The sequence below is a fragment of the Lissotriton helveticus genome, chromosome 5_1 (genome assembly GCF_964261635.1).
Source record: "Lissotriton helveticus chromosome 5_1, aLisHel1.1, whole genome shotgun sequence".
In the NCBI taxonomy this organism is placed as follows: domain Eukaryota; kingdom Metazoa; phylum Chordata; class Amphibia; order Caudata; family Salamandridae; genus Lissotriton; species Lissotriton helveticus.
In genome coordinates, this window is record NC_136065.1 from 1,647,777,479 (window position 1) to 1,647,803,035 (window position 25,557).

At 44.2% G+C, this 25,557-nt stretch overlaps 23 non-coding genes across 23 annotated transcripts; 18 read left to right on the top strand and 5 right to left on the bottom strand.

Annotated features, from left to right (window-relative positions):
- Positions 1-590: 590 nt before the first annotated feature.
- On the bottom strand, positions 591-685 carry TRNAI-UAU (transfer RNA isoleucine (anticodon UAU)). The gene is made up of 2 exons: positions 648-685; positions 591-626 (listed from the first exon to the last, which is right to left on the bottom strand). It is a non-coding gene; the product is annotated as a tRNA-Ile (tRNA).
- A 292-nt stretch (positions 686-977) lies between these two features.
- Positions 978-1,059, top strand: TRNAS-GCU (transfer RNA serine (anticodon GCU)). The gene has a single exon. It is a non-coding gene; the product is annotated as a tRNA-Ser (tRNA).
- Positions 1,060-2,175: 1,116 nt separating this feature from the next.
- Positions 2,176-2,247, top strand: TRNAT-UGU (transfer RNA threonine (anticodon UGU)). Its single transcript has one exon. It is a non-coding gene; the product is annotated as a tRNA-Thr (tRNA).
- A 1,169-nt stretch (positions 2,248-3,416) lies between these two features.
- TRNAI-UAU (transfer RNA isoleucine (anticodon UAU)) lies at positions 3,417-3,511 on the bottom strand. The gene is made up of 2 exons: positions 3,474-3,511; positions 3,417-3,452 (listed from the first exon to the last, which is right to left on the bottom strand). It is a non-coding gene; the product is annotated as a tRNA-Ile (tRNA).
- A 292-nt stretch (positions 3,512-3,803) lies between these two features.
- Positions 3,804-3,885, top strand: TRNAS-GCU (transfer RNA serine (anticodon GCU)). The gene has a single exon. It is a non-coding gene; the product is annotated as a tRNA-Ser (tRNA).
- Positions 3,886-5,001: 1,116 nt separating this feature from the next.
- Positions 5,002-5,073, top strand: TRNAT-UGU (transfer RNA threonine (anticodon UGU)). The gene has a single exon. It is a non-coding gene; the product is annotated as a tRNA-Thr (tRNA).
- Positions 5,074-6,628: 1,555 nt separating this feature from the next.
- TRNAS-GCU (transfer RNA serine (anticodon GCU)) lies at positions 6,629-6,710 on the top strand. The gene has a single exon. It is a non-coding gene; the product is annotated as a tRNA-Ser (tRNA).
- Positions 6,711-7,846: 1,136 nt separating this feature from the next.
- On the top strand, positions 7,847-7,918 carry TRNAT-UGU (transfer RNA threonine (anticodon UGU)). The gene has a single exon. It is a non-coding gene; the product is annotated as a tRNA-Thr (tRNA).
- Positions 7,919-9,073: 1,155 nt separating this feature from the next.
- TRNAI-UAU (transfer RNA isoleucine (anticodon UAU)) lies at positions 9,074-9,168 on the bottom strand. Its single transcript has 2 exons — positions 9,131-9,168; positions 9,074-9,109 (listed from the first exon to the last, which is right to left on the bottom strand). It is a non-coding gene; the product is annotated as a tRNA-Ile (tRNA).
- Positions 9,169-9,460: 292 nt separating this feature from the next.
- Positions 9,461-9,542, top strand: TRNAS-GCU (transfer RNA serine (anticodon GCU)). Its single transcript has one exon. It is a non-coding gene; the product is annotated as a tRNA-Ser (tRNA).
- A 1,115-nt stretch (positions 9,543-10,657) lies between these two features.
- On the top strand, positions 10,658-10,729 carry TRNAT-UGU (transfer RNA threonine (anticodon UGU)). The gene has a single exon. It is a non-coding gene; the product is annotated as a tRNA-Thr (tRNA).
- Positions 10,730-12,270: 1,541 nt separating this feature from the next.
- Positions 12,271-12,352, top strand: TRNAS-GCU (transfer RNA serine (anticodon GCU)). Its single transcript has one exon. It is a non-coding gene; the product is annotated as a tRNA-Ser (tRNA).
- Positions 12,353-13,488: 1,136 nt separating this feature from the next.
- Positions 13,489-13,560, top strand: TRNAT-UGU (transfer RNA threonine (anticodon UGU)). The gene has a single exon. It is a non-coding gene; the product is annotated as a tRNA-Thr (tRNA).
- A 1,545-nt stretch (positions 13,561-15,105) lies between these two features.
- TRNAS-GCU (transfer RNA serine (anticodon GCU)) lies at positions 15,106-15,187 on the top strand. The gene has a single exon. It is a non-coding gene; the product is annotated as a tRNA-Ser (tRNA).
- A 1,116-nt stretch (positions 15,188-16,303) lies between these two features.
- Positions 16,304-16,375, top strand: TRNAT-UGU (transfer RNA threonine (anticodon UGU)). The gene has a single exon. It is a non-coding gene; the product is annotated as a tRNA-Thr (tRNA).
- A 1,169-nt stretch (positions 16,376-17,544) lies between these two features.
- On the bottom strand, positions 17,545-17,639 carry TRNAI-UAU (transfer RNA isoleucine (anticodon UAU)). Its single transcript has 2 exons — positions 17,602-17,639; positions 17,545-17,580 (listed from the first exon to the last, which is right to left on the bottom strand). It is a non-coding gene; the product is annotated as a tRNA-Ile (tRNA).
- Positions 17,640-17,931: 292 nt separating this feature from the next.
- Positions 17,932-18,013, top strand: TRNAS-GCU (transfer RNA serine (anticodon GCU)). Its single transcript has one exon. It is a non-coding gene; the product is annotated as a tRNA-Ser (tRNA).
- A 1,116-nt stretch (positions 18,014-19,129) lies between these two features.
- Positions 19,130-19,201, top strand: TRNAT-UGU (transfer RNA threonine (anticodon UGU)). Its single transcript has one exon. It is a non-coding gene; the product is annotated as a tRNA-Thr (tRNA).
- A 1,560-nt stretch (positions 19,202-20,761) lies between these two features.
- Positions 20,762-20,843, top strand: TRNAS-GCU (transfer RNA serine (anticodon GCU)). The gene has a single exon. It is a non-coding gene; the product is annotated as a tRNA-Ser (tRNA).
- A 1,116-nt stretch (positions 20,844-21,959) lies between these two features.
- Positions 21,960-22,031, top strand: TRNAT-UGU (transfer RNA threonine (anticodon UGU)). The gene has a single exon. It is a non-coding gene; the product is annotated as a tRNA-Thr (tRNA).
- A 1,155-nt stretch (positions 22,032-23,186) lies between these two features.
- Positions 23,187-23,279, bottom strand: TRNAI-UAU (transfer RNA isoleucine (anticodon UAU)). Its single transcript has 2 exons — positions 23,244-23,279; positions 23,187-23,222 (listed from the first exon to the last, which is right to left on the bottom strand). It is a non-coding gene; the product is annotated as a tRNA-Ile (tRNA).
- A 292-nt stretch (positions 23,280-23,571) lies between these two features.
- On the top strand, positions 23,572-23,653 carry TRNAS-GCU (transfer RNA serine (anticodon GCU)). Its single transcript has one exon. It is a non-coding gene; the product is annotated as a tRNA-Ser (tRNA).
- Positions 23,654-24,768: 1,115 nt separating this feature from the next.
- On the top strand, positions 24,769-24,840 carry TRNAT-UGU (transfer RNA threonine (anticodon UGU)). Its single transcript has one exon. It is a non-coding gene; the product is annotated as a tRNA-Thr (tRNA).
- The last annotated feature ends 717 nt before the right edge of the window (positions 24,841-25,557 follow it).

Below are 25,557 nucleotides of genomic sequence, written 5' to 3' on the forward strand. Positions count from 1 at the left end.
GATTTCGGGAAAAGGAGTATCGTGATGGGGATGAGGAAAAGAGAACATGGACCACATTCACAAGTTAGAGAAATAAATATATTAGGTTGAATGGTTTTAAAAAGTTAACTTTGAGCATGAATTGTTTTTTTAAACTGCAAAGAATAAAAAAAATCAATGTGGGATTGGAGGCACAATCTGAGCAGAAAGCACCATAAGCTGCTATGGTGCAACTCTTATGTTGACTAGAAATATTAATATGATGACGCTCTTCTTTTGATATGTCTTTCAGTTAAATTTTACTGTAAGTAGCTGATACAGCACTGTTTGCAGCTCCTCAGTATATGGTTATCCCGTGACAACAATGTTTTCATCATATTTATTATTCTACAAATGTATTTTTAAATGCACTGATGTGGTGTTTGCATGCTATGCAAGACGGCACATCATGGAATGTTTATAAGGAGCATCGAATAGGATTGTGATATTTGCACCTGGAAGAGTCGGACACGCAGATCCTGAAAAGAATTAAAAACTCTCTAGCAAGGGCCGTCTTTCCACTGAGTTTAATCTTTACTTTTAGTGAAATGGTTTATGAAAAACCAGTAAGCTGCTTCAGGTGAGGCTTGAACTCACAACCTCGGCATGCCTCAATGCAAGTACTGCTGTATAAGTACCGCGCGCTAACCGATTGCGCCACTGGAGCTCACTGCTCTCATACCTCCCCAGTTGAGCCATCTAGAGCTGACCAAGTAGATACTGGCACTGCTCCCTTATTCACTGTGCAAGATCGACTCACATGCTAGCATGTTATCATGACTATTAAAAACTACAGTCCTAATGGAACAGATTTGATAATTCTGCTATATCATGTGCTCTGTCTATTGAACACCACATATATTTGCCAGTTCTGACACAGTCTAGGAGAAACTTATGATTATTTGTAATTAGCACATCGTAAGAATTTCCTAAAAAATGAAACATAGTCACCTAAGGCAGACGAGGTGGCCGAGTGGTTAAGGCGATGGACTGCTAATCCATTGTGCTCTGCACGCGTGGGTTCGAATCCCACCTTCGTCGGAACGCCATCAGACACTCTTTTGAAGGTGGGCATGTCTCGTAGTAAAATTACACTCTCTTTCAAGACACAGCCATAATCCACGAGAAGGGCCCAACTGACTATTCCATTTTGGCAATTATGTCAAATTAAGGGAAGTGTTTTGTGCTTAATTGAAATTAGATCTTTCATGAAGTGTCCAGAGGATTGCCTTTCCCTCACTCCTGGCCTTCTAACTAACCCTGGTCGTAGTGGGCGTAGTGGGGCTCCGCGGAGCTACGCGGAGTGGGCGAGAAGCTACGCCCACTCCCGCACTCCACGTAGCCCCACTACGCACCTCCCTCCCGCTCTCCCCTACATACATTATTTAAGCAACTACCCTTAATAAAACAATTTTAAAGCACTTACCGTGTCCGGGGCTCGTCCGGGGCTCCCTCTTGGAATAGCGTCGTCCTGGATACCAATGCGCATGCGCGGGAGGCCGCGCATGCGCATTGGTATCCAGGAAGGGACGCTATTCCAAGAGGGAGCCCCGGAAGAGCCCCGGACATGGTAAGTGCTTTAAAAATTGTTTTATTAAGGTTAGTTGCTTAAATAATGTATGTAGGGGAGGGCGGGAGGGAGGCGGGTGGCGGCCGAATCGGCTACGCACACGGAGTGGGCGTAGTGTTGCCGGCTACGCTGTCTACGCAAAATGCGTAGAAGGCAACACTACGCCTACTCCGTGGGCGTAGCCGATTCGGACGCCCAGGGTTACTTCTAACCAGTTTGGATAGATAGACTGATAAGAAAGCAGCTCTTACTCCTAAAGTTTCAGCCATCTCAAGTGTATGACTGTTGACATATGTCTGCCCCACAGAGACAGATCACTTCTAATAAGTGAGTTCTCTATCTGTCACTGATTGTGGACATACTAACTAGAGCTATCAGTATGGTCATAAATGTGAATACTCTTATGTTCTCAAATCAAAATGGAGTTTTTCCTACTTCCAAGAAAAGTGTCTTAAGCATGCTCTTCAATTTGTGCACGCATGTAGACATTCAAATGCAACTGCATTTCCATACAGAGTCTCAAAATCATAGATATCTTCATACCGCAGTAAGAATACATGAAGCGATTTACATACTGCAGGTAGGCTGGCCTTATAGCTCAGTGGCAGAGCACTGGTCTTGTAAACCAGGGGTCATGAGTTCAAGCCTCATCAGGGCCTTTTTATATGTGAGTTTCTGTATGTTGTTTCCAAGTCATTCTTTCTAGGAGTCACACCTTGTCTTAAGTTTGCTTATTGACAAGCTTCCCTTTCCTGCTTTCATCGTATCAAGAAGACTTCATGAAAACCATGGAACCATAAACTATCGCCTCACCCCTTCCGATCGCCTGATGAACGCCTGACAAACGCCATTCTCACCCCGCCGGGCAAGCCCTGCCGGGCAAAGCCAAATAAGCCATGCATATTTGAAGTTCCTTTGAAAGTCAGAGCGAGGACTATGACCTCTGTTCCGACTGAGTCTGCATCCACAGAAAGGATGAAATAAGGATCTAGAAATTTCACCAAGGAGATGTGAACTTCATCCCCCTTAAAATACTTTTCCTCCCAGATGCCCCGGCTCTTAGTCAAATGAGGTTAATCTTCAAAACCCCACCCCCACTAACCATAAATATCCGACTCTCCTGCTGTCCATTCAAATGATACAAGGTATCTTGTACATAGAGAGAATGTGAGAAAAAGCAGAATCGCTTCATAGATTTGGTGACCTTGGATGGGTGGGCTGGATAAAGAAGTGAACCTGATTTCGGGAAAAGGAGTATCGTGATGGGGATGAGGAAAAGAGAACATGGACCACATTCACAAGTTAGAGAAATAAATATATTAGGTTGAATGGTTTTAAAAAGTTAACTTTGAGCATGAATTGTTTTTTTAAACTGCAAAGAATAAAAAAAATCAATGTGGGATTGGAGGCACAATCTGAGCAGAAAGCACCATAAGCTGCTATGGTGCAACTCTTATGTTGACTAGAAATATTAATATGATGACGCTCTTCTTTTGATATGTCTTTCAGTTAAATTTTACTGTAAGTAGCTGATACAGCACTGTTTGCAGCTCCTCAGTATATGGTTATCCCGTGACAACAATGTTTTCATCATATTTATTATTCTACAAATGTATTTTTAAATGCACTGATGTGGTGTTTGCATGCTATGCAAGACGGCACATCATGGAATGTTTATAAGGAGCATCGAATAGGATTGTGATATTTGCACCTGGAAGAGTCGGACACGCAGATCCTGAAAAGAATTAAAAACTCTCTAGCAAGGGCCGTCTTTCCACTGAGTTTAATCTTTACTTTTAGTGAAATGGTTTATGAAAAACCAGTAAGCTGCTTCAGGTGAGGCTTGAACTCACAACCTCGGCATGCCTCAATGCAAGTACTGCTGTATAAGTACCGCGCGCTAACCGATTGCGCCACTGGAGCTCACTGCTCTCATACCTCCCCAGTTGAGCCATCTAGAGCTGACTAAGTAGATACTGGCACTGCTCCCTTATTCACTGTGCAAGATCGACTCACATGCTAGCATGTTATCATGACTATTAAAAACTACAGTCCTAATGGAACAGATTTGATAATTCTGCTATATCATGTGCTCTGTCTATTGAACACCACATATATTTGCCAGTTCTGACACAGTCTAGGAGAAACTTATGATTATTTGTAATTAGCACATCGTAAGAATTTCCTAAAAAATGAAACATAGTCACCTAAGGCAGACGAGGTGGCCGAGTGGTTAAGGCGATGGACTGCTAATCCATTGTGCTCTGCACGCGTGGGTTCGAATCCCACCTTCGTCGGAACGCCATCAGACACTCTTTTGAAGGTGGGCATGTCTCGTAGTAAAATTACACTCTCTTTCAAGACACAGCCATAATCCACTAGAAGGGCCCAACTGACTATTCCATTTTGGCAATTATGTCAAATTAAGGGAAGTGTTTTGTGCTTAATTGAAATTAGATCTTTCATGAAGTGTCCAGAGGATTGCCTTTCCCTCACTCCTGGCCTTCTAACTAACCCTGGTCGTAGTGGGCGTAGTGGGGCTCCGCGGAGCTACGCGGAGTGGGCGAGAAGCTACGCCCACTCCCGCACTCCACGTAGCCCCACTACGCACCTCCCTCCCGCTCTCCCCTACATACATTATTTAAGCAACTACCCTTAATAAAACAATTTTAAAGCACTTACCGTGTCCGGGGCTCGTCCGGGGCTCCCTCTTGGAATAGCGTCGTCCTGGATACCAATGCGCATGCGCGGGAGGCCGCGCATGCGCATTGGTATCCAGGAAGGGACGCTATTCCAAGAGGGAGCCCCGGAAGAGCCCCGGACATGGTAAGTGCTTTAAAAATTGTTTTATTAAGGTTAGTTGCTTAAATAATGTATGTAGGGGAGGGCGGGAGGGAGGCGGGTGGCGGCCGAATCGGCTACGCACACGGAGTGGGCGTAGTGTTGCCGGCTACGCTGTCTACGCAAAATGTGTAGAAGGCAACACTACGCCTACTCCGTGGGCGTAGCCGATTCGGACGCCCAGGGTTACTTCTAACCAGTTTGGATAGATAGACTGATAAGAAAGCAGCTCTTACTCCTAAAGTTTCAGCCATCTCAAGTGTATGACTGTTGACATATGTCTGCCCCACAGAGACAGATCACTTCTAATAAGTGAGTTCTCTATCTGTCACTGATTGTGGACATACTAACTAGAGCTATCAGTATGGTCATAAATGTGAATACTCTTATGTTCTCAAATCAAAATGGAGTTTTTCCTACTTCCAAGAAAAGTGTCTTAAGCATGCTCTTCAATTTGTGCACGCATGTAGACATTCAAATGCAACTGCATTTCCATACAGAGTCTCAAAATCATAGATATCTTCATACCGCAGTAAGAATACATGAAGCGATTTACATACTGCAGGCAGGCTGGCCTTGTAGCTCAGTGGCAGAGCACTGGTCTTGTAAACCAGGGGTCATGAGTTCAAGCCTCATCAGGGCCTTTTTATTTGTGAGTTTCTGTATGTTGTTTCCAAGTCATTCTTTCTAGGAGTCACACCTTGTCTTAAGTTTGCATATTGACAAGCTTCCCTTTCCTGCTTTCATCGTATCAAGAAGACTTCATGAAAACCATTGAACCATAAACTATCGCCTCACCCCTTCCGAGAGCCTGACGAATGCCTGACAAACGCCATTCTCACCCCGCCGGGCAAGCCCTGCCGGGCAAAGCCAAATAAGCCATGCATATTTGAAGTTCCTTTGAAAGTCAGAGCGAGGACTATGACCTCTGTTCCGACTGAGTCTGCATCCACAGAAAGGATGAAATAAGGATCTAGAAATTTCACCAAGGAGATGTGAACTTCATCCCCCTTAAAATACTTTTCCTCCCAGATGCCCCGGCTCTTAGTCAAATGAGGTTAATCTTCAAAACCCCACCCCCACTAACCATAAATATCCGACTCTCCTCCTGTCCATTCAAATGAAACAAGGTATCTTGTACATAGAGAGAATGTGAGAAAAAGCAGAATCGCTTCATAGATTTGGTGACCTTGGATGGGTGGGCTGGATAAAGAAGTGAACCTGATTTCGGGAAAAGGAGTATCGTGATGGGGATGAGGAAAAGAGAACATGGACCACATTCACAAGTTAGAGAAATAAATGTAATAGGTTGAATGGTTTTAAAAAGTTAACTTTGAACATGAATTGTTTTTTTAAACTGCAAAGAATTAAAAAATCAATGTGGGATTGGAGGCACAATCTGAGCAGAAAGCACCATAAGCTGCTATGGTGCAACTCTTATGTTGACTAGAAACATTAATATGATGACGCTCTTCTTTTGATATGTCTTTCAGTTAAATTTTATTGTAAGTGGCTGATACAGCACTGTTTGCAGCTCCTCAGTATATGGTTATCCCGTGACAACAATGTTTTCATCATATTTATTATTCTACAAATGTATTTTTAAATGCACTGATGTGGTGTTTGCATGCTATGCAAGACGGCACATCATGGAATGTTTATAAGGAGCATCGAATAGGATTGTGATATTTGCACCTGGAAGAGTCGGACACGCAGATCCTGAAAAGAAGTAAAAACTCTCTAGCAAGGGCCGTCTTCCCCCTGAGTTTAATCTTTACTTTTAGTGAAATGGTTTATGAAAAACCAGTAAGCTGCTCCAGGTGAGGCTCGAACTCACAACCTCGGCATGCCTCAATGCAAGTACTGCTGTATAAGTACCGCGCGCTAACCGATTGCACCTCTGGGGCTCACTGTTCTCATACCTCCCCAGTTGAGCCATCTAGAGCTGACCAAGTAGATACTGGCACTGCTCCCTTATTCACTGTGCAAGATCGACTCACATGCTAGCATGTTATCATGACTATTAAAAACTACAGTCCTAATGGAACAGATTTGATAATTCTGCTATATCATGTGCTCTGTCTATTGAACACCACAAATATTTGCCAGTTCTGACACAGTCTAGGAGAAACTTATGATTATTTGTAATTAGCACATCGTAAGAATTTCCTAAAAAATGAAACATAGTCACCTAAGGCAGACGAGGTGGCCGAGTGGTTAAGGCGATGGACTGCTAATCCATTGTGCTCTGCACGCGTGGGTTCGAATCCCACCTTCGTCGGAACGCCATCAGACACTCTTTTGAAGGTGGGCATGTCTCGTAGTACAATTACACTCTCTTTCAAGACACAGCCATAATCCACTAGAAGGGCCCAACTGACTATTCCATTTTGGCAATTATGTCAAATTAAGGGAAGTGTTTTGTGCTTAATTGAAATTAGATCTTTCATGAAGTGTCCAGAGGATTGCCTTTCCCTCACTCCTGGCCTTCTAACTAACCCTGGTCGTAGTGGGCGTAGTGGGGCTCCGCGGAGCTACGCGGAGCTACGCGGAGCTATGCGGAGTGGGCGAGAAGCTACGCCCACTCCCGCACTCCGCGTAGCCCCACTACGCACCTCCCTCCCGCTCTCCCCTACATACATTATTTAAGCAACTACCCTTAATAAAACAATTTTAAAGCACTTACCGTGTCCGGGGCTCGTCCGGGGCTCCCTCTTGGAATAGCGTTGTCCTGGATACCAATGCGCATGCGCGGGAGGCCGCGCATGCGCATTGGCATCCAGGAAGGGACGCTATTCCAAGAGGGAGCCCCGGAAGAGCCCCGGACATGGTAAGTGCTTTAAAAATTGTTTTATTAAGGTTAGTTGCTTAAATAATGTATGTAGGGGAGGGCGGGAGGGAGGCGGGTGGCGGCCGAATCGGCTACGCACACGGATTGGGCGTAGTGTTGCCGGCTACGCTGTCTACGCAAAATGCGTAGAAGGCAACACTACGCCTACTCCGTGGGCGTAGCCGATTCGGACGCCCAGGGTTACTTCTAACCAGTTTGGATAGATAGACTGATAAGAAAGCAGCTCTTACTCCTAAAGTTTCAGCCATCTCAAGTGTATGACTGTTGACATATGTCTGCCCCACAGAGACAGATCACTTCTAATAAGTGAGTTCTCTATCTGTCACTGATTGTGGACATACTAACTAGAGCTATCAGTATGGTCATAAATGTGAATACTCTTATGTTCTCAAATCAAAATGGAGTTTTTCCTACTTCCAAGAAAAGTGTCTTAAGCATGCTCTTCAATTTGTGCACGCATGTAGACATTCAAATGCAACTGCATTTCCATACAGAGTCTCAAAATCATAGATATCTTCATACCGCAGTAAGAATACATGAAGCGATTTACATACTGCAGGCAGGCTGGCCTTGTAGCTCAGTGGCAGAGCACTGGTCTTGTAAACCAGGGGTCATGAGTTCAAGCCTCATCAGGGCCTTTTTATATGTGAGTTTCTGTATGTTGTTTCCAAGTCATTCTTTCTAGGAGTCACACCTTGTCTTAAGTTTGCTTATTGACAAGCTTCCCTTTCCTGCTTTCATCGTATCAAGAAGACTTCATGAAAACCATTGAACCATAAACTATCGCCTCAACCCTTCCGATCGCCTGACGAACGCCTGACAAACGCCATTCTCACCCCGCCGGGCAAAGCCAAATAAGCCATGCATATTTGAAGTTCCTTTGAAACTCAGAGCGAGGACTATGACCTCTGTTCCGACTGAGTCTGCATCCACAGAAAGGATGAAATAAGGATCTAGAAATTTCACCAAGGAGATGTGAACTTCATCCCCCTTAAAATACTTTTCCTCCCAGATGCCCCGGCTCTTAGTCAAATGAGGTTAATCTTCAAAACCCCACCCCCACTAACCATAAATATCCGACTCTCCTGCTGTCCATTCAAATGATACAAGGTATCTTGTACATAGAGAGAATGTGAGAAAAAGCAGAATCGCTTCATAGATTTGGTGACCTTGGATGGGTGGGCTGGATAAAGAAGTGAACCTGATTTCGGGAAAAGGAGTATCGTGATGGGGATGAGGAAAAGAGAACATGGACCACATTCACAAGTTAGAGAAATAAATATATTAGGTTGAATGGTTTTAAAAAGTTAACTTTGAGCATGAATTGTTTTTTTAAACTGCAAAGAATAAAAAAAATCAATGTGGGATTGGAGGCACAATCTGAGCAGAAAGCACCATAAGCTGCTATGGTGCAACTCTTATGTTGACTAGAAACATTAATATGATGACGCTCTTCTTTTGATATGTCTTTCAGTTAAATTTTACTGTAAGTAGCTGATACAGCACTGTTTGCAGCTCCTCAGTATATGGTTATCCCGTGACAACAATGTTTTCATCATATTTATTATTCTACAAATGTATTTTTAAATGCACTGATGTGGTGTTTGCATGCTATGCAAGACGGCACATCATGGAATGTTTATAAGGAGCATCGAATAGGATTGTGATATTTGCACCTGGAAGAGTCGGACACGCAGATCCTGAAAAGAAGTAAAAACTCTCTAGCAAGGGCCGTCTTTCCCCTGAGTTTAATCTTTAGTTTTAGTGAAATGGTTTATGAAAAACCAGTAAGCTGCTCCAGGTGAGGCTCGAACTCACAACCTCGGCATGCCTCAATGCAAGTACTGCTGTATAAGTACCGCGCGCTAACCGATTGCGCCACTGGAGCTCACTGCTCTCATACCTCCCCAGTTGAGCCATCTAGAGCTGACCAAGTAGATACTGGCACTGCTCCCTTATTCACTGTGCAAGATCGACTCACATGCTAGCATGTTATCATGACTATTAAAAACTACAGTCCTAATGGAACAGATTTGATAATTCTGCTATATCATGTGCTCTGTCTATTGAACACCACATATATTTGCCAGTTCTGACACAGTCTAGGAGAAACTTATGATTATTTGTAATTAGCACATCGTAAGAATTTCCTAAAAAATGAAACATAGTCACCTAAGGCAGACGAGGTGGCCGAGTGGTTAAGGCGATGGACTGCTAATCCATTGTGCTCTGCACGCGTGGGTTCGAATCCCACCTTCGTCGGAACACCATCAGACACTCTTTTGAAGGTGGGCATGTCTCGTAGTACAATTACACTCTCTTTCAAGACACAGCCATAATCCACTAGAAGGGCCCAACTGACTATTCCATTTTGGCAATTATGTCAAATTAAGGGAAGTGTTTTGTGCTTAATTGAAATTAGATCTTTCATGAAGTGTCCAGAGGATTGCCTTTCCCTCACTCCTGGCCTTCTAACTAACCCTGGTCGTAGTGGGCGTAGTGGGGCTCCGCGGAGCTACGCGGAGTGGGCGAGAAGCTACGCCCACTCCCGCACTCCGCTTAGCCCCACTACGCACCTCCCTCCGCTCTCCCCTACATACATTATTTAAGCAACTACCCTTAATAAAACAATTTTAAAGCACTTACTGTGTCCGGGGCTCGTCCGGGGCTCCCTCTTGGAATAGCGTCGTCCTGGATACCAATGCGCATGCGCGGGAGGCCGCGCATGCGCATTGGTATCCAGGAAAGGACGCTATTCCAAGAGGGAGCCCCGGAAGAGCCCCGGACATGGTAAGTGCTTTAAAAATTGTTTTATTAAGGTTAGTTGCTTAAATAATGTATGTAGGGGAGGGCGGGAGGGAGGCGGGTGGCGGCCGAATCGGCTACACACACGGAGTGGGCGTAGTGTTGCCGGCTACGCTGTCTACGCAAAATGCGTAGAAGGCAACACTACGCCTACTCCGTGGGCGTAGCCGATTCGGACGCCCAGGGTTACTTCTAACCAGTTTGGATAGATAGACTGATAAGAAAGCAGCTCTTACTCCTAAAGTTTCAGCCATCTCAAGTGTATGACTGTTGACATATGTCTGCCCCACAGAGACAGATCACTTCTAATAAGTGAGTTCTCTATCTGTCACTGATTGTGGACATACTAACTAGAGCTATCAGTATGGTCATAAATGTGAATACTCTTATGTTCTCAAATCAAAATGGAGTTTTTCCTACTTCCAAGAAAAGTGTCTTAAGCATGCTCTTCAATTTGTGCACGCATGTAGACATTCAAATGCAACTGCATTTCCATACAGAGTCTCAAAATCATAGATATCTTCATACCGCAGTAAGAATACATGAAGCGATTTACATACTGCAGGCAGGCTGGCCTTGTAGCTCAGTGGCAGAGCACTGGTCTTGTAAACCAGGGGTCATGAGTTCAAGCCTCATCAGGGCCTTTTTATTTGTGAGTTTCTGTATGTTGTTTCCAAGTCATTCTTTCTAGGAGTCACACCTTGTCTTAAGTTTGCTTATTGACAAGCTTCCCTTTCCTGCTTTCATCGTATCAAGAAGACTTCATGAAAACCATTGAACCATAAACTATCGCCTCACCCCTTCCGATCGCCTGACGAATGCCTGACAAACGCCATTCTCACCCCGCCGGGCAAAGCCAAATAAGCCATGCATATTTGAAGTTCCTTTGAAAGTCAGAGCGAGGACTATGACCTCTGTTCCGACTGAGTCTGCATCCACAGAAAGGATGAAATAAGGATCTAGAAATTTCACCAAGGAGATGTGAACTTCATCCCCCTTAAAATACTTTTCCTCCCAGATGCCCCGGCTCTTAGTCAAATGAGGTTAATCTTCAAAACCCCACCCCCACTAACCATAAATATCCGACTCTCCTCCTGTCCATTCAAATGAAACAAGGTATCTTGTACATAGAGAGAATGTGAGAAAAAGCAGAATCGCTTCATAGATTTGGTGACCTTGGATGGGTGGGCTGGATAAAGAAGTGAACCTGATTTCGGGAAAAGGAGTATCGTGATGGGGATGAGGAAAAGAGAACATGGACCACATTCACAAGTTAGAGAAATAAATGTAATAGGTTGAATGGTTTTAAAAAGTTAACTTTGAACATGAATTGTTTTTTTAAACTGCAAAGAATTAAAAAATCAATGTGGGATTGGAGGCACAATCTGAGCAGAAAGCACCATAAGCTGCTATGGTGCAACTCTTATGTTGACTAGAAACATTAATATGATGACGCTCTTCTTTTGATATGTCTTTCAGTTAAATTTTATTGTAAGTGGCTGATACAGCACTGTTTGCAGCTCCTCAGTATATGGTTATCCCGTGACAACAATGTTTTCATCATATTTATTATTCTACAAATGTATTTTTAAATGCACTGATGTGGTGTTTGCATGCTATGCAAGACGGCACATCATGGAATGTTTATAAGGAGCATCGAATAGGATTGTGATATTTGCACCTGGAAGAGTCGGACACGCAGATCCTGAAAAGAAGTAAAAACTCTCTAGCAAGGGCCGTCTTCCCCCTGAGTTTAATCTTTACTTTTAGTGAAATGGTTTATGAAAAACCAGTAAGCTGCTCCAGGTGAGGTTCGAACTCACAACCTCGGCATGCCTCAATGTAAGTACTGCTGTATAAGTACCGCGCGCTAACCGATTGCACCTCTGGGGCTCACTGTTCTCATACCTCCCCAGTTGAGCCATCTAGAGCTGACCAAGTAGATACTGGCACTGCTCCCTTATTCACTGTGCAAGATCGACTCACATGCTAGCATGTTATCATGACTATTAAAAACTACAGTCCTAATGGAACAGATTTGATAATTCTGCTATATCATGTGCTCTGTCTATTGAACACCACATATATTTGCCAGTTCTGACACAGTCTAGGAGAAACTTATGATTATTTGTAATTAGCACATCGTAAGAATTTCCTAAAAAATGAAACATAGTCACCTAAGGCAGACGAGGTGGCCGAGTGGTTAAGGCGATGGACTGCTAATCCATTGTGCTCTGCACGCGTGGGTTCGAATCCCACCTTCGTCGGAACACCATCAGACACTCTTTTGAAGGTGGGCATGTCTCGTAGTACAATTACACTCTCTTTCAAGACACAGCCATAATCCACTAGAAGGGCCCAACTGACTATTCCATTTTGGCAATTATGTCAAATTAAGGGAAGTGTTTTGTGCTTAATTGAAATTAGATCTTTCATGAAGTGTCCAGAGGATTGCCTTTCCCTCACTCCTGGCCTTCTAACTAACCCTGGTCGTAGTGGGCGTAGTGGGGCTCCGCGGAGCTACGCGGAGCTACGCGGAGCTATGCGGAGTGGGCGAGAAGCTACGCCCACTCCCGCACTCCGCGTAGCCCCACTACGCACCTCCCTCCCGCTCTCCCCTACATACATTATTTAAGCAACTACCCTTAATAAAACAATTTTAAAGCACTTACCGTGTCCGGGGCTCGTCCGGGGCTCCCTCTTGGAATAGCGTTGTCCTGGATACCAATGCGCATGCGCGGGAGGCCGCGCATGCGCATTGGTATCCAGGAAGGGACGCTATTCCAAGAGGGAGCCCCGGAAGAGCCCCGGACATGGTAAGTGCTATAAAAATTGTTTTATTAAGGTTAGTTGCTTAAATAATGTATGTAGGGGAGGGCGGGAGGGAGGCGGGTGGCGGCCGAATCGGCTACGCACACGGATTGGGCGTAGTGTTGCCGGCTACGCTGTCTACGCAAAATGCGTAGAAGGCAACACTACGCCTACTCCGTGGGCGTAGCCGATTCGGACGCCCAGGGTTACTTCTAACCAGTTTGGATAGATAGACTGATAAGAAAGCAGCTCTTACTCCTAAAGTTTCAGCCATCTCAAGTGTATGACTGTTGACATATGTCTGCCCCACAGAGACAGATCACTTCTAATAAGTGAGTTCTCTATCTGTCACTGATTGTGGACATACTAACTAGAGCTATCAGTATGGTCATAAATGTGAATACTCTTATGTTCTCAAATCAAAATGGAGTTTTTCCTACTTCCAAGAAAAGTGTCTTAAGCATGCTCTTCAATTTGTGCACGCATGTAGACATTCAAATGCAACTGCATTTCCATACAGAGTCTCAAAATCATAGATATCTTCATACCGCAGTAAGAATACATGAAGCGATTTACATACTGCAGGCAGGCTGGCCTTGTAGCTCAGTGGCAGAGCACTGGTCTTGTAAACCAGGGGTCATGAGTTCAAGCCTCATCAGGGCCTTTTTATATGTGAGTTTCTGTATGTTGTTTCCAAGTCATTCTTTCTATGAGTCACACCTTGTCTTAAGTTTGCTTATTGACAAGCTTCCCTTTCCTGCTTTCATCGTATCAAGAAGACTTCATGAAAACCATTGAACCATAAACTATCGCCTCACCCCTTCCGATCGCCTGACAAACGCCATTCTCACCCCGCCGGGCAAGCCCTGCCGGGCAAAGCCAAATAAGCCATGCATATTTGAAGTTCCTTTGAAAGTCAGAGCGAGGACTATGACCTCTGTTCCGACTGAGTCTGCATCCACAGAAAGGATGAAATAAGGATCTAGAAATTTCACCAAGGAGATGTGAACTTCATCCCCCTTAAAATACTTTTCCTCCCAGATGCCCCGGCTCTTAGTCAAATGAGGTTAATCTTCAAAACCCCACCCCCACTAACCATAAATATCCGACTCTCCTGCTGTCCATTCAAATGATACAAGGTATCTTGTACATAGAGAGAATGTGAGAAAAAGCAGAATCGCTTCATAGATTTGGTGACCTTGGATGGGTGGGCTGGATAAAGAAGTGAACCTGATTTCGGGAAAAGGAGTATCGTGATGGGGATGAGGAAAAGAGAACATGGACCACATTCACAAGTTAGAGAAATAAATATATTAGGTTGAATGGTTTTAAAAAGTTAACTTTGAGCATGAATTGTTTTTTTAAACTGCAAAGAATTAAAAAAAACAATGTGGGATTGGAGGCACAATCTGAGCAGAAAGCACCATAAGCTGCTATGGTGCAACTCTTATGTTGACTAGAAACATTAATATGATGACGCTCTTCTTTTGATATGTCTTTCAGTTAAATTTTACTGTAAGTAGCTGATACAGCACTGTTTGCAGCTCCTCAGTATATGGTTATCCCGTGACAACAATGTTTTCATCATATTTATTATTCTACAAATGTATTTTTAAATGCACTGATGTGGTGTTTGCATGCTATGCAAGACGGCACATCATGGAATGTTTATAAGGAGCATCGAATAGGATTGTGATATTTGCACCTGGAAGAGTCGGACACGCAGATCCTGAAAAGAAGTAAAAACTCTCTAGCAAGGGCCGTCTTTCCCCTGAGTTTAATCTTTAGTTTTAGTGAAATGGTTTATGAAAAACCAGTAAGCTGCTCCAGGTGAGGCTCAAACTCACAACCTCGGCACGCCTCAATGCAAGTACTGCTGTATAAGCACCGCGCGCTAACCGATTGCGCCACTGGAGCTCACTGTTCTCATACCTCCCCAGTTGAGCCATCTAGAGCTGACCAAGTAGATACTGGCACTGCTCCCTTATTCACTGTGCAAGATCGACTCACATGCTAGCATGTTATCATGACTATTAAAAACTACAGTCCTAATGGAACAGATTTGATAATTCTGCTATATCATGTGCTCTGTCTATTGAACACCACATATATTTGCCAGTTCTGACACAGTCTAGGAGAAACTTATGATTATTTGTAATTAGCACATCGTAAGAATTTCCTAAAAAATGAAACATAGTCACCTAAGGCAGACGAGGTGGCCGAGTGGTTAAGGCGATGGACTGCTAATCCATTGTGCTCTGCACACATGGGTTCAAATCCCACCTTCGTCGGAACGCCATCAGACACTCTTTTGAAGGTGGGCATGTCTCGTAGTACAATTACACTCTCTTTCAAGACACAGCCATAATCCACTAGAAGGGCCCAACTGACTATTCCATTTTGGCAATTATGTCAAATTAAGGGAAGTGTTTTGTGCTTAATTGAAATTAGATCTTTCATGAAGTGTCCAGAGGATTGCCTTTCCCTCACTCTTGGCCTTCTAACTAACCCTGGTCGTAGTGGGCGTAGTGGGACTCCGCGGAGCTACGCGGAGTGGGCGAGAAGCTACGCCCACTCCCGCACTCTGCGTAGCCCCACTACGCACCTCCCTCCCGCTCTCCCCTACATACATTATTTAAGCAACTACCCTTAATAAAACAATTTTAAAGCACTTACCGTGTCCGGGGCTCGTCCGGGGCTCCCTCTTGGAATAGCGTTGTCCTGGATACCAATGCGCATGCGCGGGAGGCCGCGCATGCGCATTGGTATCCAGGAAGGGACGCTATTCCAAGAGGGAGCCCCGGAAGAGCCCCGGACATGGTAAGTGCTTTAAAAATTGTTTTATTAAGGTTAGTTGCTTAAATAATGTATGTAGGGGAGGGCGGGAGGGAGGCGGGTGGCGGCCGAATCGGCTACGCACACGGATTGGGCGTAGTGTTGCCGGCTACGCTGTCTACGCAAAATGCGTAGAAGGCAACACTACGCCTACTCCGTGGGCGTAGCCGATTCGGACGCCCAGGGTTACTTCTAACCAGTTTGGATAGATAGACTGATAAGAAAGCAGCTCTTACTCCTAAAGTTTCAGCCATCTCAAGTGTATGACTGTTGACATATGTCTGCCCCACAGAGACAGATCACTTCTAATAAGTGAGTTCTCTATCTGTCACTGATTGTGGACATACTAACTAGAGCTATCAGTATGGTCATAAATGTGAATACTCTTATGTTCTCAAATCAAAATGGAGTTTTTCCTACTTCCAAGAAAAGTGTCTTAAGCATGCTCTTCAATTTGTGCACGCATGTAGACATTCAAATGCAACTGCATTTCCATACAGAGTCTCAAAATCATAGATATCTTCATACCGCAGTAAGAATACATGAAGCGATTTACATACTGCAGGCAGGCTGGCCTTGTAGCTCAGTGGCAGAGCACTGGTCTTGTAAACCAGGGGTCATGAGTTCAAGCCTCATCAGGGCCTTTTTATATGTGAGTTTCTGTATGTTGTTTCCAAGTCATTCTTTCTAGGAGTCACACCTTGTCTTAAGTTTGCTTATTGACAAGCTTCCCTTTCCTGCTTTCATCGTATCAAGAAGACTTCATGAAAACCATTGAACCATAAACTATCGCCTCACCCCTTCCGATCGCCTGATGAACGCCTGACAAACGCCATTCTCACCCCGCCGGGCAAGCCCTGCCGGGCAAAGCCAAATAAGCCATGCATATTTGAAGTTCCTTTGAAAGTCAGAGCGAGGACTATGACCTCTGTTCCGACTGAGTCTGCATCCACAGAAAGGATGAAATAAGGATCTAGAAATTTCACCAAGGAGATGTGAACTTCATCCCCCTTAAAATACTTTTCCTCCCAGATGCCCCGGCTCTTAGTCAAATGAGGTTAATCTTCAAAACCCCACCCCCACTAACCATAAATATCCGACTCTCCTGCTGTCCATTCAAATGATACAAGGTATCTTGTACATAGAGAGAATGTGAGAAAAAGCAGAATCGCTTCATAGATTTGGTGACCTTGGATGGGTGGGCTGGATAAAGAAGTGAACCTGATTTCGGGAAAAGGAGTATCGTGATGGGGATGAGGAAAAGAGAACATGGACCACATTCACAAGTTAGAGAAATAAATATATTAGGTTGAATGGTTTTAAAAAGTTAACTTTGAGCATGAATTGTTTTTTTAAACTGCAAAGAATAAAAAAAATCAATGTGGGATTGGAGGCACAATCTGAGCAGAAAGCACCATAAGCTGCTATGGTGCAACTCTTATGTTGACTAGAAACATTAATATGATGACGCTCTTCTTTTGATATGTCTTTCAGTTAAATTTTACTGTAAGTAGCTGATACAGCACTGTTTGCAGCTCCTCAGTATATGGTTATCCCGTGACAACAATGTTTTCATCATATTTATTATTCTACAAATGTATTTTTAAATGCACTGATGTGGTGTTTGCATGCTATGCAAGACGGCACATCATGGAATGTTTATAAGGAGCATCGAATAGGATTGTGATATTTGCACCTGGAAGAGTCGGACACGCAGATCCTGAAAAGAAGTAAAAACTCTCTAGCAAGGGTCGTCTTTCCCCTGAGTTTAATCTTTAGTTTTAGTGAAATGGTTTATGAAAAACCAGTAAGCTGCTCCAGGTGAAGCTCGAACTCACAACCTCGGCATGCCTCAAGGCAAGTACTGCTGTATAAGTACCGCGCGCTAACCGATTGCGCCACTGGAGCTCACTGTTCTCATACCTCCCCAGTTGAGCCATCTAGAGCTGACCAAGTAGATACTGGCACTGCTCCCTTATTCACTGTGCAAGATCGACTCACATGCTAGCATGTTATCATGACTATTAAAAACTACAGTCCTAATGGAACAGATTTGATAATTCTGCTATATCATGTGCTCTGTCTATTGAACACCACATATATTTGCCAGTTCTGACACAGTCTAGGAGAAACTTATGATTATTTGTAATTAGCACATCGTAAGAATTTCCTAAAAAATGAAACATAGTCACCTAAGGCAGACGAGGTGGCCGAGTGGTTAAGGCGATGGACTGCTAATCCATTGTGCTCTGCACGCGTGGGTTCGAATCCCACCTTCGTCGGAACGCCATCAGACACTCTTTTGAAGGTGGGCATGTCTCGTAGTACAATTACACTCTCTTTCAAGACACAGCCATAATCCACTAGAAGGGCCCAACTGACTATTCCATTTTGGCAATTATGTCAAATTAAGGGAAGTGTTTTGTGCTTAATTGAAATTAGATCTTTCATGAAGTGTCCAGAGGATTGCCTTTCCCTCACTCCTGGCCTTCTAACTAACCCTGGTCGTAGTGGGCGTAGTGGGGCTCCGCGGAGCTACGCGGAGTGGGCGAGAAGCTACGCCCACTCCCGCACTCCGCGTAGCCCCACTACGCACCTCCCTCCCGCTCTCCCCTACATACATTATTTAAGCAACTACCCTTAATAAAACAATTTTAAAGCACTTACCGTGTCCGGGGCTCGTCCGGGGCTCCCTCTTGGAATAGCGTCGTCCTGGATACCAATGCGCATGCGCGGGAGGCCGCGCATGCGCATTGGTATCCAGGAAGGGACGCTATTCCAAGAGGGAGCCCCGGAAGAGCCCCGGACATGGTAAGTGCTTTAAAAATTGTTTTATTAAGGTTAGTTGCTTAAATAATGTATGTAGGGGAGGGCGGGAGGGAGGCGGGTGGCGGCCGAATCGGCTACGCACACGGAGTGGGCGTAGTGTTGCCGGCTACGCTGTCTACGCAAAATGCGTAGAAGGCAACACTACGCCTACTCCGTGGGCGTAGCCGATTCGGACGCCCAGGGTTACTTCTAACCAGTTTGGATAGATAGACTGATAAGAAAGCAGCTCTTACTCCTAAAGTTTCAGCCATCTCAAGTGTATGACTGTTGACATATGTCTGCCCCACAGAGACAGATCACTTCTAATAAGTGAGTTCTCTATCTGTCACTGATTGTGGACATACTAACTAGAGCTATCAGTATGGTCATAAATGTGAATACTCTTATGTTCTCAAATCAAAATGGAGTTTTTCCTACTTCCAAGAAAAGTGTCTTAAGCATGCTCTTCAATTTGTGCACGCATGTAGACATTCAAATGCAACTGCATTTCCATACAGAGTCTCAAAATCATAGATATCTTCATACCGCAGTAAGAATACATGAAGCGATTTACATACTGCAGGCAGGCTGGCCTTGTAGCTCAGTGGCAGAGCACTGGTCTTGTAAACCAGGGGTCATGAGTTCAAGCCTAATCAGGGCCTTTTTATATGTGAGTTTCTGTATGTTGTTTCCAAGTCATTCTTTCTAGGAGTCACACCTTGTCTTAAGTTTGCTTATTGACAAGCTTCCCTTTCCTGCTTTCATCGTATCAAGAAGACTTCATGAAAACCATTGAACCATAAACTATCGCCTCACCCCTTCCGATCGCCTGACGAACGAACGCCTGACAAACGCCATTCTCACCCCGCCGGGCAAGCCCTGCCGGGCAAAGCCAAATAAGCCATGCATATTTGAAGTTCCTTTGAAAGTCAGAGCGAGGACTATGACCTCTGTTCCGACTGAGTCTGCATCCACAGAAAGGATTAAATAAGGATCTAGAAATTTCACCAAGGAGATGTGAACTTCATCCCCCTTAAAATACTTTTCCTCCCAGATGCCCCGGCTCTTAGTCAAATGAGGTTAATCTTCAAAACCCCACCCCCACTAACCATAAATATCCGACTCTCCTGCTGTCCATTCAAATGATACAAGGTATCTTGTACATAGAGAGAATGTGAGAAAAAGCAGAATCGCTTCATAGATTTGGTGACCTTGGATGGGTGGGCTGGATAAAGAAGTGAACCTGATTTTGGGAAAAGGAGTATCGTGATGGGGATGAGGAAAAGAGAACATGGACCACATTCACAAGTTAGAGAAATAAATATATTAGGTTGAATGGTTTTAAAAAGTTAACTTTGAGCATGAATTGTTTTTTTAAACTGCAAAGAATAAAAAAAAACAATGTGGGATTGGAGGCACAATCTGAGCAGAAAGCACCATAAGCTGCTATGGTGCAACTCTTATGTTGACTAGAAACATTAATATGATGACGCTCTTCTTTTGATATGTCTTTCAGTTAAATTTTACTGTAAGTAGCTGATACAGCACTGTTTGCAGCTCCTCAGTATATGGTTATCCCGTGACAACAATGTTTTCATCATATTTATTATTCTACAAATGTATTTTTAAATGCACTGATGTGGTGTTTGCATGCTATGCAAGACGGCACATCATGGAATGTTTATAAGGAGCATCGAATAGGATTGTGATATTTGCACCTGGAAGAGTCGGACACGCAGATCCTGAAAAGAAGTAAAAACTCTCTAGCAAGGGCCGTCTTTCCCCTGAGTTTAATCTTTAGTTTTAGTGAAATGGTTTATGAAAAACCAGTAAGCTGCTCCAGGTGAGGCTCAAACTCACAACCTCGGCACGCCTCAATGCAAGTACTGCTGTATAAGCACCGCGCGCTAACCGATTGCGCCACTGGAGCTCACTGTTCTCATACCTCCCCAGTTGAGCCATCTAGAGCTGACCAAGTAGATACTGGCACTGCTCCCTTATTCACTGTGCAAGATCGACTCACATGCTAGCATGTTATCATGACTATTAAAAACTACAGTCCTAATGGAACAGATTTGATAATTCTGCTATATCATGTGCTCTGTCTATTGAACACCACATATATTTGCCAGTTCTGACACAGTCTAGGAGAAACTTATGATTATTTGTAATTAGCACATCGTAAGAATTTCCTAAAAAATGAAACATAGTCACCTAAGGCAGACGAGGTGGCCGAGTGGTTAAGGCGATGGACTGCTAATCCATTGTGCTCTGCACACATGGGTTCAAATCCCACCTTCGTTGGAACGCCATCAGACACTCTTTTGAAGGTGGGCATGTCTCGTAGTACAATTACACTCTCTTTCAAGACACAGCCATAATCCACTAGAAGGGCCCAACTGACTATTCCATTTTGGCAATTATGTCAAATTAAGGGAAGTGTTTTGTGCTTAATTGAAATTAGATCTTTCATGAAGTGTCCAGAGGATTGCCTTTCCCTCACTCTTGGCCTTCTAACTAACCCTGGTCGTAGTGGGCGTAGTGGGACTCCGCGGAGCTACGCGGAGTGGGCGAGAAGCTACGCCCACTCCCGCACTCCGCGTAGCCCCACTACGCACCTCCCTCCCGCTCTCCCCTACATACATTATTTAAGCAACTACCCTTAATAAAACAATTTTAAAGCACTTACCGTGTCCGGGGCTCGTCCGGGGCTCCCTCTTGGAATAGCGTCGTCCTGGATACCAATGCCCATGCGCGGGAGGCCGCGCATGCGCATTGGTATCCAGGAAGGGACGCTATTCCAAGAGGGAGCCCCGGAAGAGCCCCGGACATGGTAAGTGCTTTAAAAATTGTTTTATTAAGGTTAGTTGCTTAAATAATGTATGTAGGGGAGGGCGGGAGGGAGGCGGGTGGCGGCCGAATCGGCTACGCTCACGGAGTGGGCGTAGTGTTGCCGGCTATTCTGTCTACGCAAAATGCGTAGAAGGCAACACTACGCCTACTCCGTGGGCGTAGCCGATTCGGACGCCCAGGGTTACTTCTAACCAGTTTGGATAGATAGACTGATAAGAAAGCAGCTCTTACTCCTAAAGTTTCAGCCATCTCAAGTGTATGACTGTTGACATATGTCTGCCCCACAGAGACAGATCACTTCTAATAAGTGAGTTCTCTATCTGTCACTGATTGTGGACATACTAACTAGAGCTATCAGTATGGTCATAAATGTGAATACTCTTATGTTCTCAAATCAAAATTGAGTTTTTCCTACTTCCAAGAAAAGTGTCTTAAGCATGCTCTTCAATTTGTGCACGCATGTAGACATTCAAATGCAACTGCATTTCCATACAGAGTCTCAAAATCATAGATATCTTCATACCGCAGTAAGAATACATGAAGCGATTTACATACTGCAGGCAGGCTGGCCTTGTAGCTCAGTGGCAGAGCACTGGTCTTGTAAACCAGGGGTCATGAGTTCAAGCCTCATCAGGGCCTTTTTATATGTGAGTTTCTGTATGTTGTTTCCAAGTAATTCTTTCTAGGAGTCACACCTTGTCTTAAGTTTGCTTATTGACAAGCTTCCCTTTCCTGCTTTCATCGTATCAAGAAGACTTCATGAAAACCATTGAACCATAAACTATCGCCTCAACCCTTCCGATCGCCTGACGAACGCCTGACAAACGCCATTCTCACCCCGCCGGGCAAAGCCAAATAAGCCATGCATATTTGAAGTTCCTTTGAAACTCAGAGCGAGGACTATGACCTCTGTTCCGACTGAGTCTGCATCCACAGAAAGGATGAAATAAGGATCTAGAAATTTCACCAAGGAGATGTGAACTTCATCCCCCTTAAAATACTTTTCCTCCCAGATGCCCCGGCTCTTAGTCAAATGAGGTTAATCTTCAAAACCCCACCCCCACTAACCATAAATATCCGACTCTCCTGCTGTCCATTCAAATGATACAAGGTATCTTGTACATAGAGAGAATGTGAGAAAAAGCAGAATCGCTTCATAGATTTGGTGACCTTGGATGGGTGGGCTGGATAAAGAAGTGAACCTGATTTCGGGAAAAGGAGTATCGTGATGGGGATGAGGAAAAGAGAACATGGACCACATTCACAAGTTAGAGAAATAAATATATTAGGTTGAATGGTTTTAAAAAGTTAACTTTGAGCATGAATTGTTTTTTTAAACTGCAAAGAATAAAAAAAATCAATGTGGGATTGGAGGCACAATCTGAGCAGAAAGCACCATAAGCTGCTATGGTGCAACTCTTATGTTGACTAGAAACATTAATATGATGACGCTCTTCTTTTGATATGTCTTTCAGTTAAATTTTACTGTAAGTAGCTGATACAGCACTGTTTGCAGCTCCTCAGTATATGGTTATCCTGTGACAACAATGTTTTCATCATATTTATTATTCTACAAATGTATTTTTAAATGCACTGATGTGGTGTTTGCATGCTATGCAAGACGGCACATCATGGAATGTTTATAAGGAGCATCGAATAGGATTGTGATATTTGCACCTGGAAGAGTCGGACACGCAGATCCTGAAAAGAAGTAAAAACTCTCTAGCAAGGGCCGTCTTTCCCCTGAGTTTAATCTTTAGTTTTAGTGAAATGGTTTATGAAAAACCAGTAAGCTGCTCCAGGTGAGGCTCGAACTCACAACCTCGGCATGCCTCAATGCAAGTACTGCTGTATAAGTACCGCGCTAACCGATTGCGCCACTGGAGCTCACTGCTCTCATACCTCCCCAGTTGAGCCATCTAGAGCTGACCAAGTAGATACTGGCACTGCTCCCTTATTCACTGTGCAAGATCGACTCACATGCTAGCATGTTATCATGACTATTAAAAACTACAGTCCTAATCGAACAGATTTGATAATTCTGCTATATCATGTGCTCTGTCTATTGAACACCACATATATTTGCCAGTTCTGACACAGTCTAGGAGAAACTTATGATTATTTGTAATTAGCACATCGTAAGAATTTCCTAAAAAATGAAACATAGTCACCTAAGGCAGACGAGGTGGCCGAGTGGTTAAGGCGATGGACTGCTAATCCATTGTGCTCTGCACGCGTGGGTTCGAATCCCACCTTCGTCGGAACGCCATCAGACACTCTTTTGAAGGTGGGCATGTCTCGTAGTACAATTACACTCTCTTTCAAGACACAGCCATAATCCACTAGAAGGGCCCAACTGACTATTCCATTTTGGCAATTATGTCAAATTAAGGGAAGTGTTTTGTGCTTAATTGAAATTAGATCTTTCATGAAGTGTCCAGAGGATTGCCTTTCCCTCACTCCTGGCCTTCTAACTAACCCTGGTCGTAGTGGGCGTAGTGGGGCTCCGCGGAGCTACGCGGAGTGGGCGAGAAGCTACGCCCACTCCCGCACTCCGCTTAGCCCCACTACGCACCTCCCTCCGCTCTCCCCTACATACATTATTTAAGCAACTACCCTTAATAAAACAATTTTAAAGCACTTACCGTGTCCGGGGCTCGTCCGGGGCTCCCTCTTGGAATAGCGTCGTCCTGGATACCAATGCGCATGCGCGGGAGGCCGCGCATGCGCATTGGTATCCAGGAAAGGACGCTATTCCAAGAGGGAGCCCCGGAAGAGCCCCGGACATGGTAAGTGCTTTAAAAATTGTTTTATTAAGGTTAGTTGCTTAAATAATGTATGTAGGGGAGGGCGGGAGGGAGGCGGGTGGCGGCCGAATCGGCTACGCACACGGAGTGGGCGTAGTGTTGCCGGCTACGCTGTCTACGCAAAATGCGTAGAAGGCAACACTACGCCTACTCCGTGGGCGTAGCCGATTCGGACGCCCAGGGTTACTTCTAACCAGTTTGGATAGATAGACTGATAAGAAAGCAGCTCTTACTCCTAAAGTTTCAGCCATCTCAAGTGTATGACTGTTGACATATGTCTGCCCCACAGAGACAGATCACTTCTAATAAGTGAGTTCTCTATCTGTCACTGATTGTGGACATACTAACTAGAGCTATCAGTATGGTCATAAATGTGAATACTCTTATGTTCTCAAATCAAAATGGAGTTTTTCCTACTTCCAAGAAAAGTGTCTTAAGCATGCTCTTCAATTTGTGCACGCATGTAGACATTCAAATGCAACTGCATTTCCATACAGAGTCTCAAAATCATAGATATCTTCATACCGCAGTAAGAATACATGAAGCGATTTACATACTGCAGGCAGGCTGGCCTTGTAGCTCAGTGGCAGAGCACTGGTCTTGTAAACCAGGGGTCATGAGTTCAAGCCTCATCAGGGCCTTTTTATATGTGAGTTTCTGTATGTTGTTTCCAAGTCATTCTTTCTAGGAGTCACACCTTGTCTTAAGTTTGCTTATTGACAAGCTTCCCTTTCCTGCTTTCATCGTATCAAGAAGACTTCATGAAAACCATTGAACCATAAACTATCGCCTCACCCCTTCCGATCGCCTGATGAACGCCTGACAAACGCCATTCTCACCCCGCCGGGCAAGCCCTGCCGGGCAAAGCCAAATAAGCCATGCATATTTGAAGTTCCTTTGAAAGTCAGAGCGAGGACTATGACCTCTGTTCCGACTGAGTCTGCATCCACAGAAAGGATGAAATAAGGATCTAGAAATTTCACCAAGGAGATGTGAACTTCATCCCCCTTAAAATACTTTTCCTCCCAGATGCCCCGGCTCTTAGTCAAATGAGGTTAATCTTCAAAACCCCACCCCCACTAACCATAAATATCCGACTCTCCTGCTGTCCATTCAAATGATACAAGGTATCTTGTACATAGAGAGAATGTGAGAAAAAGCAGAATCGCTTCATAGATTTGGTGACCTTGGATGGGTGGGCTGGATAAAGAAGTGAACCTGATTTCGGGAAAAGGAGTATCGTGATGGGGATGAGGAAAAGAGAACATGGACCACATTCACAAGTTAGAGAAATAAATATATTAGGTTGAATGGTTTTAAAAAGTTAACTTTGAGCATGAATTGTTTTTTTAAACTGC